Raw genomic sequence first — 18,438 nt, forward strand, 5'->3', positions numbered from 1 at the left:
AAGGAGTACTGCAATTAAGTTTAAGATAGTAGCTATTTGGGTGTGTGTCTGGAAATAGTTATCATGATCAATCAGTGATGTAAGAGAGACTAAGTAGTATATAGTGGAAGGGGTGAGTTAGTGAAGTCTGGGGGAGAATATAGTAGTATTACTGAAAGAAAGAAACAGTTGGTAGGGTATGGACAGGGAGAAAACTAGAGCTTTGGATGAGTTGGGACAGGGCAGGAAACACACCAGGTGAGCAAGGCACACACACAGCAACAGAGGACAGAAGTTGGGAGTTTCACAGGGCAGGAACCACACCAGGTGAGCAAAAGGCACACACACACAGCAACAGAGAGGCTGGATATAACAGTCTTTAGGCAGACTTTAAAGTGTGCTTCAGAAGGTTTGTTAGGGTCCAAGGAACCAAGAGCAAAAAGGCACACACACAGCAACAGAGGACAGGCTGATATAACAGCAGTCTGCATGTTCTTTCATGGTTGAAATGTTCTGATATACAATTTTATTTGTTACATTTTGTTTCACTTCTTGCCAGAAAATTGCTCAGGACTGCTCAGATTTAAAATAGACATGCACAGATTTTGCTTTACTAAATGATAAATACAAATCTGGTAGGTAAGTATACATTTAAAACAACCAGAAAGGTGAATCATAGTATCATAGAAGATTACTAGGCTATTGACCCGGAGATCATTTTAAGTTTAGCCATTTCAAACCAATGTAATATCATAGAAGTGCTAGTCAATATCCAAGATTGCATTTTGTGATGATTGGCCATGTCCGGGAGGGTTGTGGGCACTGTCCCAGTAAGACTTTACTGTGCCCCATCCACTTGTCCAGGTTCCTCTTGAACAGTGTCATAGAGGTGCTTTGTTTCACATGAATTGGTAGCCTGTTCCAAAGGTGTGGCAGTTGCTGGGAGATAAATATGTCCCTCCAGCATGTCCTATTTAAGTCCCTGGAATGGGTAACCCTAGACCCATTTGATTTATGGTCAGACAGTAAGTTCATTAGGTTTGAATCCAAAAGAACATGTGCATTTATGATTATCAAAAAAAATGGAGGGGGAGCATGATTTTAAAAACTGTCCAGGGCCCAAAGTCTACTTAATCTGCCACTGAACATCTGTGTTCATTTTTGAAGTATTGAAGAAATGCAACAAAGCTTCACTTGGCATGCATTTTTACCTGATTAAAGCATGTACCATCCCCACACATGAACAACTGAACATATCTTCCTCATTTGCCTTGTAAGTATTAACATATTACAATTTACTTAACTGGCAATATGTCCTCTTAATTTCTGTATGCTTATCATATACCTTCAAATCCATCAAAATGCTTGTGGAGTTGCACAAGTTCAGTAAATGGCTTGTATTTTCAGCAACAATGTCGTACCTGCAAAGGCTATGGCTTTTGCTTCTCTGCCATGGTTGACTATTTTCTGCTTGCTTGGTTTGTACGATGGAAACTGCTCTTTTTCCTGTTTCACACTGTTGCCTTCCTGCTTTATGAGTTACTCAGAGACATCTATTATTGCCATCCTCTTTACAACCCTTTCTTTGGATTAAATAAGAGAATTGTTCTCTGCCTCTGGTCTCTTTTTTAATCAAAGCAAATAATTCATGCATCAATACTGTTTAAACCTTACAGTAAAGCTTGCTGAAGCTTCACTATCATATAGTTCTTCTTTATAGTCCCATGCTTACATCATGAATGCATTCCTTAAATGCTGAAGTTTAATATCATTTTGTTACTGGCCAGAGGCATACAGTTGTATATTAAACACAGTTTCAACTAATCATGTATGTGCTACCGGTCTTGTTAACTACTATTAGTAATGCATGTAGGACACTCCCTTAGTATCTCAGTATTAAAACTACCTTTCAGACTACACAAACAAATAAAACATTAGGTCAGAAAATCCAGCAGCAATTATGGAGGAGGGAGAAGTGCTGGAAGCATTAAATAGCTTAATATGTCATTCACTACATCATAACTCTCAACCTTTGAGCATTAAAAACATAGGGCTGGTCTTTAAAAATCACAGCAGGGAGTCAGAAAAATGAAAATTCTGTTATATTTTTGTAAGAGAATGTTTTCAAGTACATGAACTCCTATAAGTAATGTTTCTGAATCTCTCAAAAGGTTTAGTTCAGTAACATAATAACGTATGTTCCCTTAAAAGGATCTAACTTTATGAAGAGATTTAGAAAATCTTGTAACAGCAAACTTAAATAACAGTGCTCTGTAGAAATTATAGCAACTGAGAAGTACGCACAATACTTTTACAGGGCAGTAAATGTTTGAAACTTATTTACACCTTGCCTGTTGACTTCATTATCAGACTGCTAGAATACTAAAGGCAATTACTATCATGGAGCTTATATGCACCATTAACAGAGGTAATCTGCACTAAGTATCTTAAATATCAGTAAAGAAAAAACATATCATAAGAAGATTAGCACAGAACAGGGCTAAGACAGCTGTCTATATTGCTCCAATGTGTTAGTGTCTCTATTTCTTTTCTGTTAGTGGACAAACATGGCATTTCTCAGTGATTTCATTTTTTCTTTCTTTCTGAAACAGTATGAGATGTGAAAAATAAAACTGGTAGAACCTTCATGATCTGTGGCATTGAAATATGTGCAGATGAATAAATAGGTGCAGAGTGTTGACAAGTCAAAAAAAACTAAAAACCCAGGAAAAGAGTGAATCTCAAAGATCGTTCTTCTTTAAGACCCCCACACCCCTTAATACATACCAACTCCAAGATCACTATACCTTGGAGAAAAGGGAATATCCCAAGAAATGGCCATCTCAGACTTGGGTATATCTAAGTCCATGTTTCGCACATTCAGTCTTCATCTTTCAGGACTTTCTCTCTCTCTCGTGGGTCCCAGTATTTCAAATGGTTACCTTTATGCAAACTAATCTAATGCTATATTATATTATATTCAAAAAATTAACTCTGGGATAAGATTAATTGCATTGGAGGTGGAATTTTGCTTTAATATCTCTAGCTGCATTTTACAAATATCAAGTTCTGCTTTGTAGTTATGTAGCACGTAAGCTTTAAGCTGATATACCTTTCGGTAGAACATATATAACATGGTTTTACAGTTAATAATGTAAACATCAACAAGTAACAGGAGGTACCTAGACAGACACCTGCAGACATCACTAGTGCTGTGTGAATTAATAAAGGTCTGCAAACCAGAGACTCTGACTGTCTCTCTCTCTCTCTCAAACCTAGATTCTCTGCAATGCACCTACCTTAACCTATGTGATCTGTTAAGATCATCAGTGCTGTCACTTGGAAAGGGATGACAGACAGGCAACCAATCTGCAACTGATAAAACTCAAACACAGCTGAAAACAGAATTGTCCTCAGTATGTTCTAATCTTAAAAGGGTTTCAACTTTAGACGTCTCCATTTCATCTTTTACAAGAGATGCAGCCATTTTCTCTCTCGGTTCAGATCACTATCAAACATCTGCAAGGGAAAACGTGTGCAGCTAGAATAGAGAAATAGAGAAAAAGGTGCACAATCTGAGAAACAATCCCTCAATAACTTACAGAAGTTTCTGACTAAACCAAGCAGCCCATAAAGTATTATGACAGTCTGCACCTTTTTGTTACAAATCATTGCAAGAAGGGTTTCATGCAAGGCAGTTAAGTGAACATGGAGAAACTGAAACCATTCAACTATATATATATATATATATATATATATATATATATATATATATATATATATCTGAATTTTATATTTTACTAGTGTTGGTGGTAGCGTTGTCGCCTCAAAGTAAGACGCTGTCCAGTTCGATTCTCAGCTAGAGCGTCTTCTGCATGGAGACATGCGTGAATGGGCGTACCTTCATTGAAGGTTATGCGTCAGGGCTGGTAACTCGGCACGTAAAAATCAACTACCAATCATTAGCGGACCGGAGTTCCGCAGTGGCGACCCCTAACCGGGAAAAGCCGAAAGACAACAACAACAACAACAACTAGTGTTGGTTTTCCACTTCAATGTAAGCCAAAAGCACATCTGTATGGACCTATGGACAATTCCATGCTCTCTACTCTTTGCCACATAGAACCAAGTCTTTTGAGGAAACATTCCTTAAGATATAAGCAACAGAGAAAGACAGAACCATCAAATGGAGTGTGAAGGACAGAAAGTGGTCACTTCTTAAAAAATGAAAGAACAAGAACAAAGACAATGATTAAAGAAGTTAGAATGGCACAATATTTGTTAAAGATCTGCTGTCACTGTAGATTTTTTTCATTACTTTTCCATACAAAAGACTGCATTCCAGTAAGTAATGAAGAACAGAAAACTGCATGGGTGGTTGAAGGTAACTGCAATTGGTAGAGGCCATAAAGCACCGCAAGAAAGGAAAACTGCCCTAGCTAAATCAATATCTAGGTGGTGATGATCTCTTAAAAAGGAAAAACACTAAATAAGGCAAAATGGAGATAGATTTCTGACATAACAGCTAAAAAGAAAAAAAAAGGCACAATAACTGGTTATTTCTCTGCCAGGGTGGCCATTGGGCCACCTCAGGAAGTTCTGTACTGTACTTCCTGTAAATGAAAATAAAAAGCTGGCCAAATATGTGAGTAGACATTGTTTTAAAATGGTATGACCTCTTTCCCAGAGGCAAGACAAACAAACAGTTAGGAAGACTTCCTACAGTATGTCATGTGATGAACAATAATATCAGAGTAGTCTGCGTATGTCTAATAAGTATGAAGTAGTACTTCCCCTGGCCGGGATACTCCTAATAATAAACAGGAAGATGGAGAACTTAATTCCTTTTAGAGTAAATTCAGACACCGCCTTTGGCAAACTGTATGGATAATATGCAAAGGCATCCTGTCTTTGTGAAAAATCAAATAGGCTAGTTCACAAAGATGCACCTGAAATTTGATATTTCTATGAGAAAATGCAGCATTAATTAAATAACATTGTTCCTACAACAGAAATCACAGGTCAAGGCTCATGTCTCTAAGAGAACTAATAGATGTTTACACAAAGCAAAAATCAAATCAGAAGCCAAAGCTGAGTTGCAGATGAAAGCTTTTAATTGCAGAATACCTGTACGTATATAGACCATATTCAAAGAATCTAACATATGATTATCAGCATACAGAAAGCTAATATTCCAAGAAAACTAACTCTCACTGCTTTACAATAAGTACTTCAAAATCAGTATCAGAGTTAAAGGGGGTCTGCTAATGAGATGAAGCTCACAAAATAACTATTACTTTTGAAGGAATTAAACATGCATAGGTTTATAACTGTCAGCTGAACATGCTACAAAATTTCAAGAGTCTGACCAGTTTAAACACAGGACCAGAAGGATCAAAACTACAAGCATCTCTCTCACCTCTCATCTCAGAGAAACTACCAGCATATTTACCTACTTACGCATCTGCATCACTAATTCATGAAGGAATTCAACTCAGTGGTATGGACCAGTTCTTTGGGAAGGGTATTCCAGAGCAATACACCTGTTTGTGTGTGTATTTTACTCTTTTATGACATATGACAAAGACATTTTAGATTTTACTCCTATCCTCAGTTCCAGATTGTATCTATAGAGTAAGGTTTCCATTGTTTGAATCTAAATGCACAATATTTAGATAACCATTAAGGTCAGAAACTGAAATATATACAAATATTCTAGGTTATGTTTTGTAGTAAAAATGTTCCTGCATAAAGATAAATAGTTAATATTTCATAATTTGTTCTACCTAAAACAGGCTGATACGGGCTGCCTTTGTTGTTGTTTGTCTTTTCCCGGTTAGGGATCGCCACAGCGGAACTGCGGTCCGCTAATGATTGGCAGCAGATTTTTTTTTATGGTGCCTAGTTGCCAGCCTGATGCCCAACCTTCAGCGAAGGCACGCCCATTCACGCATGCCTTTCAGAGGCCACTTAACTGCGGGGAGGACATGCAGACACCACACAGAAGGCACTCCAGCCGTGAATTGAACAGGAGAACCTCTTGTTGTGAGGCAACAATGCTACCGCTGTAACGGGCTGCCGTACTTGAACCAATTTTCTTTTCATCTCTAAATGTTTTTCCTCCACAACACAGTCTATGTCCAAAAAAAATGTAATTTGCTTTTCTCCTATCTGCATCAAGCTGTCTTGCCTATTCACTTAGAAACACAGAACTGCTAACTAAGGCTTAATTTAAGAATTTCTGGAAATGCACACATATTTTTTTAATAACTGCTTTAATGTCTTGCCATTTTCTAAAGAAAACTTACTTTGTTTAATCTATAAAGACTGATAAAATGAGTCATTTTTCAGAAAAATAAACATTTCTTTAGGTAAATTATCATCTTCCACGCTTTGTCTGCTAGAAGTGTCAAGCTTCCTAAGCTACTTATTCAAGCAGTTACAGAGCTGGTCTGGCTTTTCATAGTTTATTTATTATACATTTGTTGACCGGGATAGTCCAACTGGATATATGTCCATTTTCAGCGGAGGCCCGTGGAGAAAATCTCCAAATTCCAAAAAAGAGACAGTACATACATCACTGAGTAATAAATTCAGGCAGACATGTTTAAAAAAATATAGACAAAAGAATACAGGCAGATATCAATATACACAATGTGCAGACTTACATCTGACTGGCAGAGACATATCAGAAAATGTAAACACAGAATACAATCAGATTTCACAATTCGCAATGCTTAGACATTCAAATGCTATGAGGGATAGATACTTGGCTAAACAGCAGGTTCACATAGTTATCGTGTACCTTAGGAGACTCAATAGGTTTACAGTACTAATGGGAAGATAATACGACTACAAACACCTTAATGTGCAGTATTTTTGTGGGCAAATCGTAATGGACATTACAAAGCAACAGCCAGGGAACAAAATTCCTAATAAAGTATTGCAATCTCATGTAAACCTAATGAGGTAAACAAGCCAAACAGTACATAAATGCCAAACGGAGTGTAAAGCCAAAGAGTATATAAATGCAAACAGAGTGTAAAAAGCATAGAAGTAATTCTGTATGGAGAAAATCCAAATTCACAACCTATGTTCCAAACTCCCAAGAACTATCCAGTGCACAAGCCACAGTTTTTCTTTATTTGCCTCCAAACTAAGGTCTCCCCTCAGACCTAATCAAACTCTCCAGTTATACTAAGTTCAGACAGCTATTCAAGGAATTCTTGTTTAAAGAAAGCAAGTGCAAATGCATTGAAGCGCATCACATCACCACATTCAGCATGAAGTCTCCATCAGTTCACTTCTTCCTCTGCCATGCACTCCTTCTTATATGTAAACAGTTGTTCTACTCAAAAGCTGTAAGTAGATTGTTAATGCATAACTTTGATTCACCCGTTGTACATATGTAACAATGTTTTGTCAGTCTGATGTAACACTGTTTTTGAATCGCTTTTCTGTAACAGCTTGTTGTTTTATCTTGTTGCATTGTGCGTACTTGATCAGTGATCAAAGCCCAGTAAACATACAAAAATATAACAAAACAAGATAAACAGCAAACAACTACAACAAGCAAAATATAATTAATTTTCAAATAATTTCCAGACAAGTGGAAAAGCCTTCACAAAAAAGTATAGTACTGATGCAGGTCTTCTAATACTATCTGAAATACCTGATAAAAGTGATTTTGATAGGTTTATCATCTGCTAATTGCAGAAAAGGACTGAACAAGAAGGACCTATTTTACCCACAGCCAGGGGTTACACAGATGGACACAGAAACAAATCAAATCATACATGATATGAATATGTACAAGATTATTATTTGTCCACAAAAATGGTAGCAAATAACTAAATCAAATTTCCTGAAGCAATTGTAGCATCAAAATCTTATACAAAGGTCAGAAAAGTGTGGGAATTATACAAAGCAATTCCTAAGAGGGGTGGGAAACATGTTGCTAGCAAGTAAGCTTTGCAGCTTATCCAAACAGTAGGTATATTGGCAGAGTAGGTAGGACAAGTGGTCACCTGCCATAACAATTTACATCCTTCATCTTCATAGGAAGTGCCACTAATTGGTAAATAATGGCTTTGGTGAACAAAACACAAGGAGAGGCTTGTGGTGTCCAAGCCCCGAGCTGCACTGCTATACACCACCTTATATTAGGAGGAAAGCGTACACACTGTACTGCTATACACAACCTTACAGAAGAAGGAAAGCATATGCACTGCACTGCTGTACACCACCTTATAGGAGGAGGGAAGCATACGCACTGCACTGCTGTATACCAACTTATAGAAGAAGGTAAGCATATGCATTGCTCTGCTGTACACCACCTTATAGAAGGAGGAAAGCATATGCACTGCTGTACACCACCTTATAGAAGGAGGGAAGCATACGCACTGCACTGCTGTACACCACCTTAAAAAAGGAAGGAACCATACACACTGCACTGCTGCACACCAACTTATAGAAAGAGGGAAGCATATGCACTACTGTACACCACTTATAGAATAAGGGAAGCATACATACTGTACTGCTGTACACCACCTTATAGAATGAGGGCAGCATATACACTGCACTGCTTTACACCACCTTATAGAAGGAGGGAAGCATATGCACTGCTGTACACCACCTTATAGAAGGAGGGAAGCATACACACTGCACTGCTGTACACTGCCTTATAGAAGGAGGGAAGCATATTCACTGCACAGTTATACACCACCTTATAGAAGGAGGGAAGCATGTGCATTGCATTGTTGCACACTACCTGATAGAAGAAGGGAAGCAGACACACTGCACTGTTTTACACTACTTTATAGAAGGAGGGAAGCTTATGGACTGCACTGCTGTACACCACCTTACAGAAGGAAGGAAGCATATGCACTGCACTGCTGTACACCATCTTATAGAAGGAAGGAAGCATATGCACTGCGCTGTTGAACACCACCTTATAGAAGGAGGGAAGCATATGCACTGCACTGTAATACACCACCTTATAGAAGGAGGGAAGCATATGCACTGCACAGTTATACACCACCTTATAGAAGGAGGGAAGCATGTGCACTGCATTGTTGTACACTACCTGATAGAAGAAGGGAAAAAGACACACTGCACTGTTTTACACTACTTTATAGAAGGAGGGAAGCATATGCACTGCACTGCTGTACACCACCTTATAGAAGGAGGGAAGCATATGGACTGCACTGTTATACACCACCTTATAGAAGGAAAGAAGGGTATGCACTGCGCTGATGTACACTACTTTATAGAAGGAGGAAAGCATACTCACTGCACTGTTGTACACCACCCTACAGAAGGAGGGAAGCATATGCACTGCGTTGTTGTACACTACCTTACAGAAGGAGGGAAGCACACGGACTGCATTGCTGTGCAGCACCTTATAGAAGGAGGGAAGAATATTCAGTGCACTGCTATACACCACCTTATAGAAGGAGGGAAGCATACACACTGCACTGCTGTACACCAACTTATAGAAGGAGGTAAACATAAACACTGCACTGCTGCAAACCACTTATATAAGGAGAGAAGCATATGCACTGCTGTACAGCACCTTATAGAAGGAGGTAAGCATACACACTGCACTGCTGTACAGCACCTTATAGAAGAAGAGAAGCATATGCACTGCACTGCTGTACAGCACCTTATAGAAGGAGGGAAGCATATGAAATTTCACAAGGCTGGAACCCAGGAAAAGGCAGCTGAATTCATAAAGGTGCAGTCATGCCCACAGAGGCATGCCTGCTTTTAAAAGAAATGAGGGGGCTGTAGGACTACATAAGGGGCAGGGGCTTACCACTCAACTGTCTAGATTTTTGCAGAATGTCCAGATTTTTGGCTAGTATTTTTGGTGTGCCTCATAAAATTTGTAGTTTTCCAGATATTTGGTGAAAATCAATGAGGACTGAACAGACATTTGCGTTTCAGACTTTATACCCTTTAGAAAATTTATGGTAACACAAGACCTTTTATTCTAGCAACTTTCTAAGTTTATAACAACAATATTTAAAAATTGTCTCTATTTTTGGGGCTTTGTCCAGATTTTTTGTTCTAAAAGATTGAGCGCTATGGACAGGGGTTATCCAGTATCAGAGGAAGAGTAGCAGTGTGTGTGCTGCAACTCCTGCTTGGGGTCACAATCCAAATAATGGTTTGCATACTCGCAAACCTTTGTAACTGCAAATTGAAATATTGTGAAGTTAAATGCCTACAAGTTAAAATTACTCTGCTTACAAAGAGCATAAACAATAGTGTTTAACGTCTTTCCTATACAGCATGGCTTATTCACATAATTACTGTCCTTAGCTAAGAACTGCCTTCTGAAAATTTCTTTGAAACTCCTGGGCCATGACTACAAAGACCTGTATGAGCTAAAGTTCTTAAAGGAGTAACCCACATAAACTGCGACCACAAAAATACTGTACAGAGTGATTAAATCTGTGCATATCGTTCAAGGAAATTTTCACAAACAAGACATGCTAGATGTGATCTGAAGGTGAATCCATGTAAACAGCAGAACTGCTACAGAATATTCAAGGTATTCTGAACTTGGGGAGATGCCAAATAAATCATTACGGTTTCATGTATAAAAAATACTACACTGTTTTACATTTAATTGGAGCTCCTTTTACTACACTGTTTTACATTTAATTTGAGCTCCTTTTACTACACCGTTTTACATTTAATTTGAGCTCCTTTTACTACACCGTTTTACATTTAATTTGAGCTCCTTTTGCTACACTGTTTTACATTTAATTTGAGCTCCTTTTGCTTTATTGTTTTACATTTAATTTGAGCTCCTTTTGCTACACTGTTTTACATTTAATTGGAGCTTCTTTTGCTACACTGTTTTACATTTAATTGGAGCTCCTTTTACTATACTGTTTTACATTTAATTTGAGCTCCTTTTACTACACTGTTTTACATTTAATTTGAGCTCCTTTTACTACACTGTTTTACATTTAATTTGAGCTCCTTTTACTACACTGTTTTACATTTAAGTTGAGCTCCTTTTACTACACTGTTTTACATTTAATTTGAGCTCCTTTTACTACACTGTTTTACATTTAATTTGAGCTCCTTTTACTACACTGTTTTACATTTAATTTGAGCTCCTTTTACTACACTGTTTTACATTTAATTTGAGCTCCTTTTACTACACTGTTTTACACTGAATTTGAGCTCCTTTTACTACACTGTTTTACATTGAATTTGAGCTCCTTTTACTACACTGTTTTACATTTAAGTGGAGCTCCTTTTACTACACTGTTTTACATTTAAGTGGAGCTCCTTTTACTACACTGTTTTACATTTAAGTGGAGCTCCTTTTACTACACTGTTTTACATTTAAGTGGAGCTCCTTTTACTAAACTGTTTTACATTTAATTTGAGCTCCTTTTACTACACTGTTTTACATTTAATTTGAGCTCCTTTTACTACACTGTTTTACATTTAATTTGAGCTCCTTTTACTACACTGTTTTACATTTAAGTGGAGCTCCTTTTACTACACTGTTTTACATTTAAGTGGAGCTCCTTTTACTACACTGTTTTACATTTAAGTGGAGCTCCTTTTACTACACTGTTTTACATTTAAGTGGAGCTCCTTTTCAGCATTCCAGGTATTAACTAGGATAAGTTGTTTCTGAAGGGTACAGTTATCAGAGACATTCTTGAAAATAACGTTCAGTTTGTAGTCACGGTGCAAGGTGTATCTATAAAGCATACTTAATCTGGAGTAAGTCACTTACTATGAGAGAAAGTATTTTGGAATCTGTCCCTCAGTTAACCAGAGGCTCTAGTTCTCAGTTTAGATGTCAGAGAAGTAAATGCCAAAATGGAGGCGTCCCAGTCTAGAGCCCTGAAGGGCTCCACTGGTTACCTTTAAACTTGTACATAAGGCATCTAACACAAAACTATATGGGCCCTGTCATTTGGCCATTTTGCTTTGTATTACACCACAAAAGGATAGATATTTGAACCATTAGCTTACTTACAATGACCATGTAGGGTGTAGAGTCAAACACTTTGGCTAAGTCTAGATAGACTGTGTGATCACAATGACCACTGTCAACAGTTGTGTGACCCTCTTGAAGAAATGAACTATATTTAACAGACAGGATATAAATTAGATGACGTTCAGGTTTTAAGGATAATTTTTTTTAAGATTTATAGATGTTATCTTTTAACACCTTTACTAACTTCTTACATTGTATATATGGGAACACGCATGACAATAGAAAACAAAACAAACCATAGCACACATTTTTGAACTTTCATGCATTACACATGCATATTTTCCTTTAACAAATACCATTCGCACTAACATTACATATGTTTCTCAATTCCTGCCTTACCTTAAGCAACACTTATTCTCCTGAACCTTGTTCTGCACATTTCATTCACATAAATTCCACTTATTTATATGTAATCTGCTCCTTCTCCTTTATAAGGATCCCTCATCCAGTTCTTTTATGTCCTTTACAATATTCAATGCTTCAATTACAGTTTATTTAGATTTCAGTTTCCATTTTCTACTAATGACTTTTTTGGCATCTAATAAAATTAAACATAGTAAGATCTTACCTTGTCTTAGCAATACAGATTCTATACTCCAGGTCAAAAGCATCATGCCCTTATATGCAACCATTTGCTTCCCCAACATTTTTGACAAAGTGCTTTGTAGGGAATTTTTAACATCTGCCAACTCAATACATTCCCAAAGAACATTCCCAATTACCGCGGGTGGCACAGTGTTGCAGCAGTAGTGTTGTCAGGTTCGATTGTCAGCTAGAGTGCCTTCTGTGTGGAGTCTGCATGTACTCCCTACATTCATGTGGGTTTTCTCCGGTACTCCAGTTTCCTCCCACGTTACAAAGACATGTGTCTGGAGCATTTCTCCCTTGGCCTCCACTGAAAATTGGCTTTGTTCCAAGTTGAACTTTCCCAGCAAACAAATGTTAAATAAATAAATAAATGAAATAAATAAATAAATACCACTCTCTGTCCTATCACATCTCCAGCATTTGCTAACTACCGCAAGATAAATTCTCTGAAGTCTGCTTGGGGTATAAAAGTACATCTGCAAACACATTTGCTATAACTAATGACATTTGTTAGAGTACCCACCACAGCTTATCAAATCAAGCTAATACAGCTGCTGGGTCTATAATTACTAGTTTCCATAATATGGTCACCCTTGTAGAAAATCATCACCATGGTGGTGTGCCATAATACAGCAACAAAACTTGTGGCTGAGCTTAAGTTAAAGAATTTGAGGACAAATTCACCAAAGGCATATTTGCTGCTATTTATCAAAACATCCAGGCATGTTCTCAAGTTCTATGGAGGAAGAATTTTTTTTTTTGCCTTTTGACAGCACTTTCAGAATATGTTCATTGGTGATAAATAGAAGGTGTAAGGGATTCTGGGATACATGAAGTCTGGTCAGATATTTCAGGAGTGAAGTTTGCACTATTCTTGTTTGCTGGCACACCTGATATATACCGGGGTAGGTAGTCACATTTAAGATAAGTCCTGAGCACTGTAGGATATTGCTCCTTAGTTTCTTAACATAGTTAATGAATTTTTAGCTTCAGGCCTAAGTCTGTGGTTTGCTTTGCTAGCCCTAACAGTATTTTTTCCAGTGCTCTAATAATATTCTTTATGCTATCCTTGTTATAAGGAGTTCTGGATATGCTGTATAATTTTAGTATTTTTAGTTTATGTTGGTGGACCACCAAGCTGATTAATTTTTGAATTACGGTGCTTCAACAAAGTATTAGTTTAAGGGTGTGCACACACAACAAAGTATTAGTTTAAGGGTGTGCACACTTATGCAACCAGCGTATTGTACGTTTTTTATTTTTTATATTTTTCCCCTAACAGATTTGTTTGTTTTTCAGCTGAATTGCACAGGTTAAAGGTGGGAAAAGTTTTGAAATGATTTACTGTGGTCTCATTTTTTTATATCACAAAAACCTGGCATTTTAACAGGGGTGTGTACAGTTTTTATATCTACTGTATGTGAAGCATAATATTTGTTAATTTTAACTTAATATTGTTTGATTAATTTTATGTAAATGTGCCTATGTCACAAGGGATAATTCAATAAAGGTGTTTAAAAAAATAAAAAAAATATAACTGATAAGGTCTACACTTCTGAAGTCCTTAAATTCAGATATGTTAGTTTTATAGGCTCTGGAGATTTTGAAAGCAGATGTCACAGGTTTATGGATCAGCTTACCTGGAGAAGGAGAGACCATGGGAATAGTACAGACAGAGGCTATATTCATAAGGAAAAGATCATGAATATTATCACTTTGGTGGCTTTATTTATGGTCTCTACCAGGACATTTTTATTAAGTCTAAGAACTTCTGGGCATACCCTACTTTAGAGGTATAGGTGCTAAAATTAATTGTGTGGTAGTTAAAGCCTCCTAAATAATGGCGTTCTAGTTCATAAGGAGTTGACTGAATACTTTCAGAAATCTAGCATGATTGCCTGGGATCATGGATGGTGTCCTGTAACAGGCTACAGGCTGGTAGTTTGTCTTGTTCATGACAATCTAGAATTCTATGAGTTCTGTTTGCTGGTCTCTAGGAATCTGTCTGGAGGCGATATGATCCTTAACAAATATGGAGAAGCTACCACAGTTACCATTAGGACTGAAGGCATGGTAAGCACAAAGCTCATGGATGGAGGGAGTACTTTATTTACATTTAATCCAACTCTCATTTAGTATTCAAAAACGGGTATGCTCTAGATACAAGAGCGCCTCAAGATCAGGCAGTTTGTTGTTGAGACTTCTGGGGAACGTGATTTCATAACTTCAGTACATCATAGCAGATCAAGGGCACTAATCAAAGTTGCTCCACTGGACAACATGTACAAGTTCCCTCTTATTACACTGATTTCACCCTGCACACACTATAACTCAACAGCAAGAATAAAGGGAACATAAAACAATATAAGCAGGCCACAAAAGCAACAAGGTAAAAAAGTCAAATAAGTTTACCTAAACAGCTGCATAAACTAAATAACATGGTAATACAAAGAATGGAAATATGTATGAATAAAATAAAAGAAAAAATAAACTAGAGAAAAATAAAACAAAGCTAACAACACATTGTACAGTAAAGATGCTACCCTTAATCTAACGGTGTTAAAACAGTTTCAAAATAATGGCTCAGCTGCATACCTCTCAGTTAAAACACAGTGATGCAATATTTATAATGTAAACTGCACAGTGACTCGAGTTAAATACATCAATGGAGATTTCGTTTTCTAGTTTGTAACTGTAATAATGCTTATTATAGAAAGCATGTCCTGTGAAAACTGAGTAAGGATACAGGGTACATGAAAGTAGTAGACAGCATTTACAAATACAGTGCAAACAAATGTCAAAGTTGATTAGATGCATCAAAAGCAAGGCAGGAAAACAGGATCAACCACTGTAATGTCCAACAAACTTAAATGAAGAGAGTAAGACAATGAGTGTGAAAAAAGTAGGTAGGAAGTACGACTGAAAAGTGAGAATGGAGATTTGAAATTGGTAAAAGTACCTCTTATGAAAGCCAAAGCATCTAATAACAGCATACAAGTAGTGATAAGACAGGAAGTGAGAAAATATATTGTAATAAATTATAGGATTCTTGTATGTATACAAGTATCTATTTGTATCTATATCTCTCTCTCTCTGTATATATATATATACACACACACACACACACACACACACACACACACACACACACACACACACACACACACGTGGGGGGGGGGCTCACGCCCATGTTAGGCAGGAGTGGGAAGATGCGAAAGGAGAGGGGGTAGAATTCAACAAAACTGATATGCGCGTGTTGGTGTGTGTGTGTGTGTTCATATATATCTATATATACACATATACATAAACACACACACTGGACAAAAGTGGAAGATTTGTAATTATTTAGCTATGCCCAGTAACCTCACATCTACAACTCCTGTTACTAGCTACGTTAAGCCTAAAGGCTACTGTGAAGCCTTATCTGAGTACAAGTCTTTGTATGACAAGATGTTGTTAATTCAACTGTTTTTTTATGTGAAGACCACAGGCCAAGTCCCCTTTCCTACTGACAGGTGGTCTAATTTGTACTAAGAAGGCATCAGTGGAGGTAAGAGGTCACAAAAGGTTATACCATGTTAGTATCTTGTATAGCCATCTCAATGTATTGCAATGTAACAGCATGCAACCCTTTTTAGTATATCCATCTCAATGTACTGCAATGTAACAGCATGTGACCCTTTTTTAGTATATCCATCTCAATGTATTGCAATGTAACACCATGTGACCCTTTTTAGTATATCCATCTCAACGCATTGCAATGTAACAGCATGTGACTCTTTTTAGTATATCCATCTCAATGTATTGTAATGTAACTGCATGTGACCCTTTTTAGTATATCCATCTCAATGTATTGCAATGTAACAGCATGTGACCCTTTTTAGAATATCCATCTCAATGCATTGCAGTCTAAAACAATGTGACCCTTTTTAGTATATCAATCTCAACGTACTGCAATGTAACAGCATGTGACCCTTTTTGGTATATCCGTCTCAACGTATTGCAATGTAACAGCATGTGACCCTTTTTAGTATATCCATTTCAACATATTGCAATGTAACAAAATGTGACCCTTTTTAGTATATCCATCTCAACGTATTGCAATGTAACACCATGTGACCTTTTTTAGTATATCCATCTCAATGTATTGCAATGTAACAGCATGTGACCCTTTTTAGTATATCCATCTCAATGTATTGCAATGTAACAGCATGTGACCCTTTTTAGTATATCCATCTCAATGTATTGCAATGTAGCCCTTTTTAGTATATCCATCTCAATGTATTGCAATGAAACAGCATGTGGCCCTTTTTAGTACATCCATCTCAATGTATTGCAATGTAACAGCATGTGATCCTTTTTAGTATATCCATCTCAACGTATTGCAATGTAACACCATGTGACCCTTTTTAGTATATCCATCTCAATGTATTGTAATGTAACTGCATGTGACCCTTTTTAGTATATCCATCTCAACGTACTGCAATGTAAAAGCATGTGACCCTTTTTGGTATATCCGTCTCAACGTATTGCAATGTAACAGCATGTGACCCTTTTTAGTATATCCATTTCAACATATTGCAATGTAACAAAATGTGACCCTTTTTAGTATATCCATCTCAACGTATTGCAATGTAACACCATGTAATCCTTTTTAGTATATCCATCTCAACGTATTGCAATGTAACACCATGTGACCCTTTTTAGTATATATATCTCAATGTATTGCAATGTAACAGCATGTGACCCTTTTTAGTATATCCATCTCAATGTATTGCAATGTAACAGCATGTGACGCTTTTTAGTATATCCATCTCAATGTATTGCAATGTAGCATGATGTGGCCCTTTTTAGTATATCCATCTCAACGTATTGCAATGAAACAGCATGTGGCCCTTTTTAGTATATCCATGTCAATGTATTTAAATGTAACAGCACGTGACCCTTTTTAGTATATCTATCTCAATGTATTGCAATGTAACAGCATGCGACCCTTTTTAGTATATCCATCTCAACATATTGCAATGTAACACCATGTGACCCTTTTTAGTATATCCATCTCAACGTATTGCAATGTAACAGCATGTGACCCTTTTATTATATCCATCTCAATGTATTGCAGTGTAACAGCATGTGACCCTTTTTAGTATATCCATCTCAATGGATTGCAATGTAACAGCATATGACCCTTTTTAGTATATCCATCTCAATGGATTGCAATGCAACAGCATGTGACCCTTTTTAGTATATCCATCTCAGTGTATTGCAATGTAACAACATGTGACCCTTTTTAGTATATCCATCTCAATGGATTGCAATGTAACAGCATGTGTCCCTTCTTAAGATGGTGAGCCTAAGATAGCAAATTACTGCTAAACAGCTTATTTAAGGTTTTGCAATGGTAGCAAATGGAAGGTAAACCAGTAGCAAGGTATATTATCTTGCCATGGGCTATTTTTTTTTTAATTTATACACTTGTTACCTGGGAAACTGCAAGGAATGGGAGGAGGGAGAGCTTGGCTTTTATTCTCAAATCAGGGTCTCTGTTTTTATTTTCTGCTGAGTTATTACACATTGCTGTGTTTGTAGTTGTTCTCCATTGCATGACTGTGTTCAAAAAAATCACTATCATGATAGTTTCATAGTTGAAAAAAAAATGTTCCAGGGGGAAACCAGGTACCTAACTTTCCAGACTTTCTTTGTTGGTCTGGTGGCAGCTGCAACTGGACGAAATTCAGAGGAACCTGTGTTCAATCTCTAGTCAAGGGTCATTTCCTGTTCATACTTGTTTTGTGCTGGGTGCTTGTGTGTTCAAAAAAATCATCATCACAGTG

Source organism: Protopterus annectens, chromosome 16.part0, assembly GCF_019279795.1.
Source record: "Protopterus annectens isolate FY-2018-M chromosome 16.part0, PAN1.0, whole genome shotgun sequence".
Taxonomy (NCBI): domain Eukaryota; kingdom Metazoa; phylum Chordata; order Ceratodontiformes; family Protopteridae; genus Protopterus; species Protopterus annectens.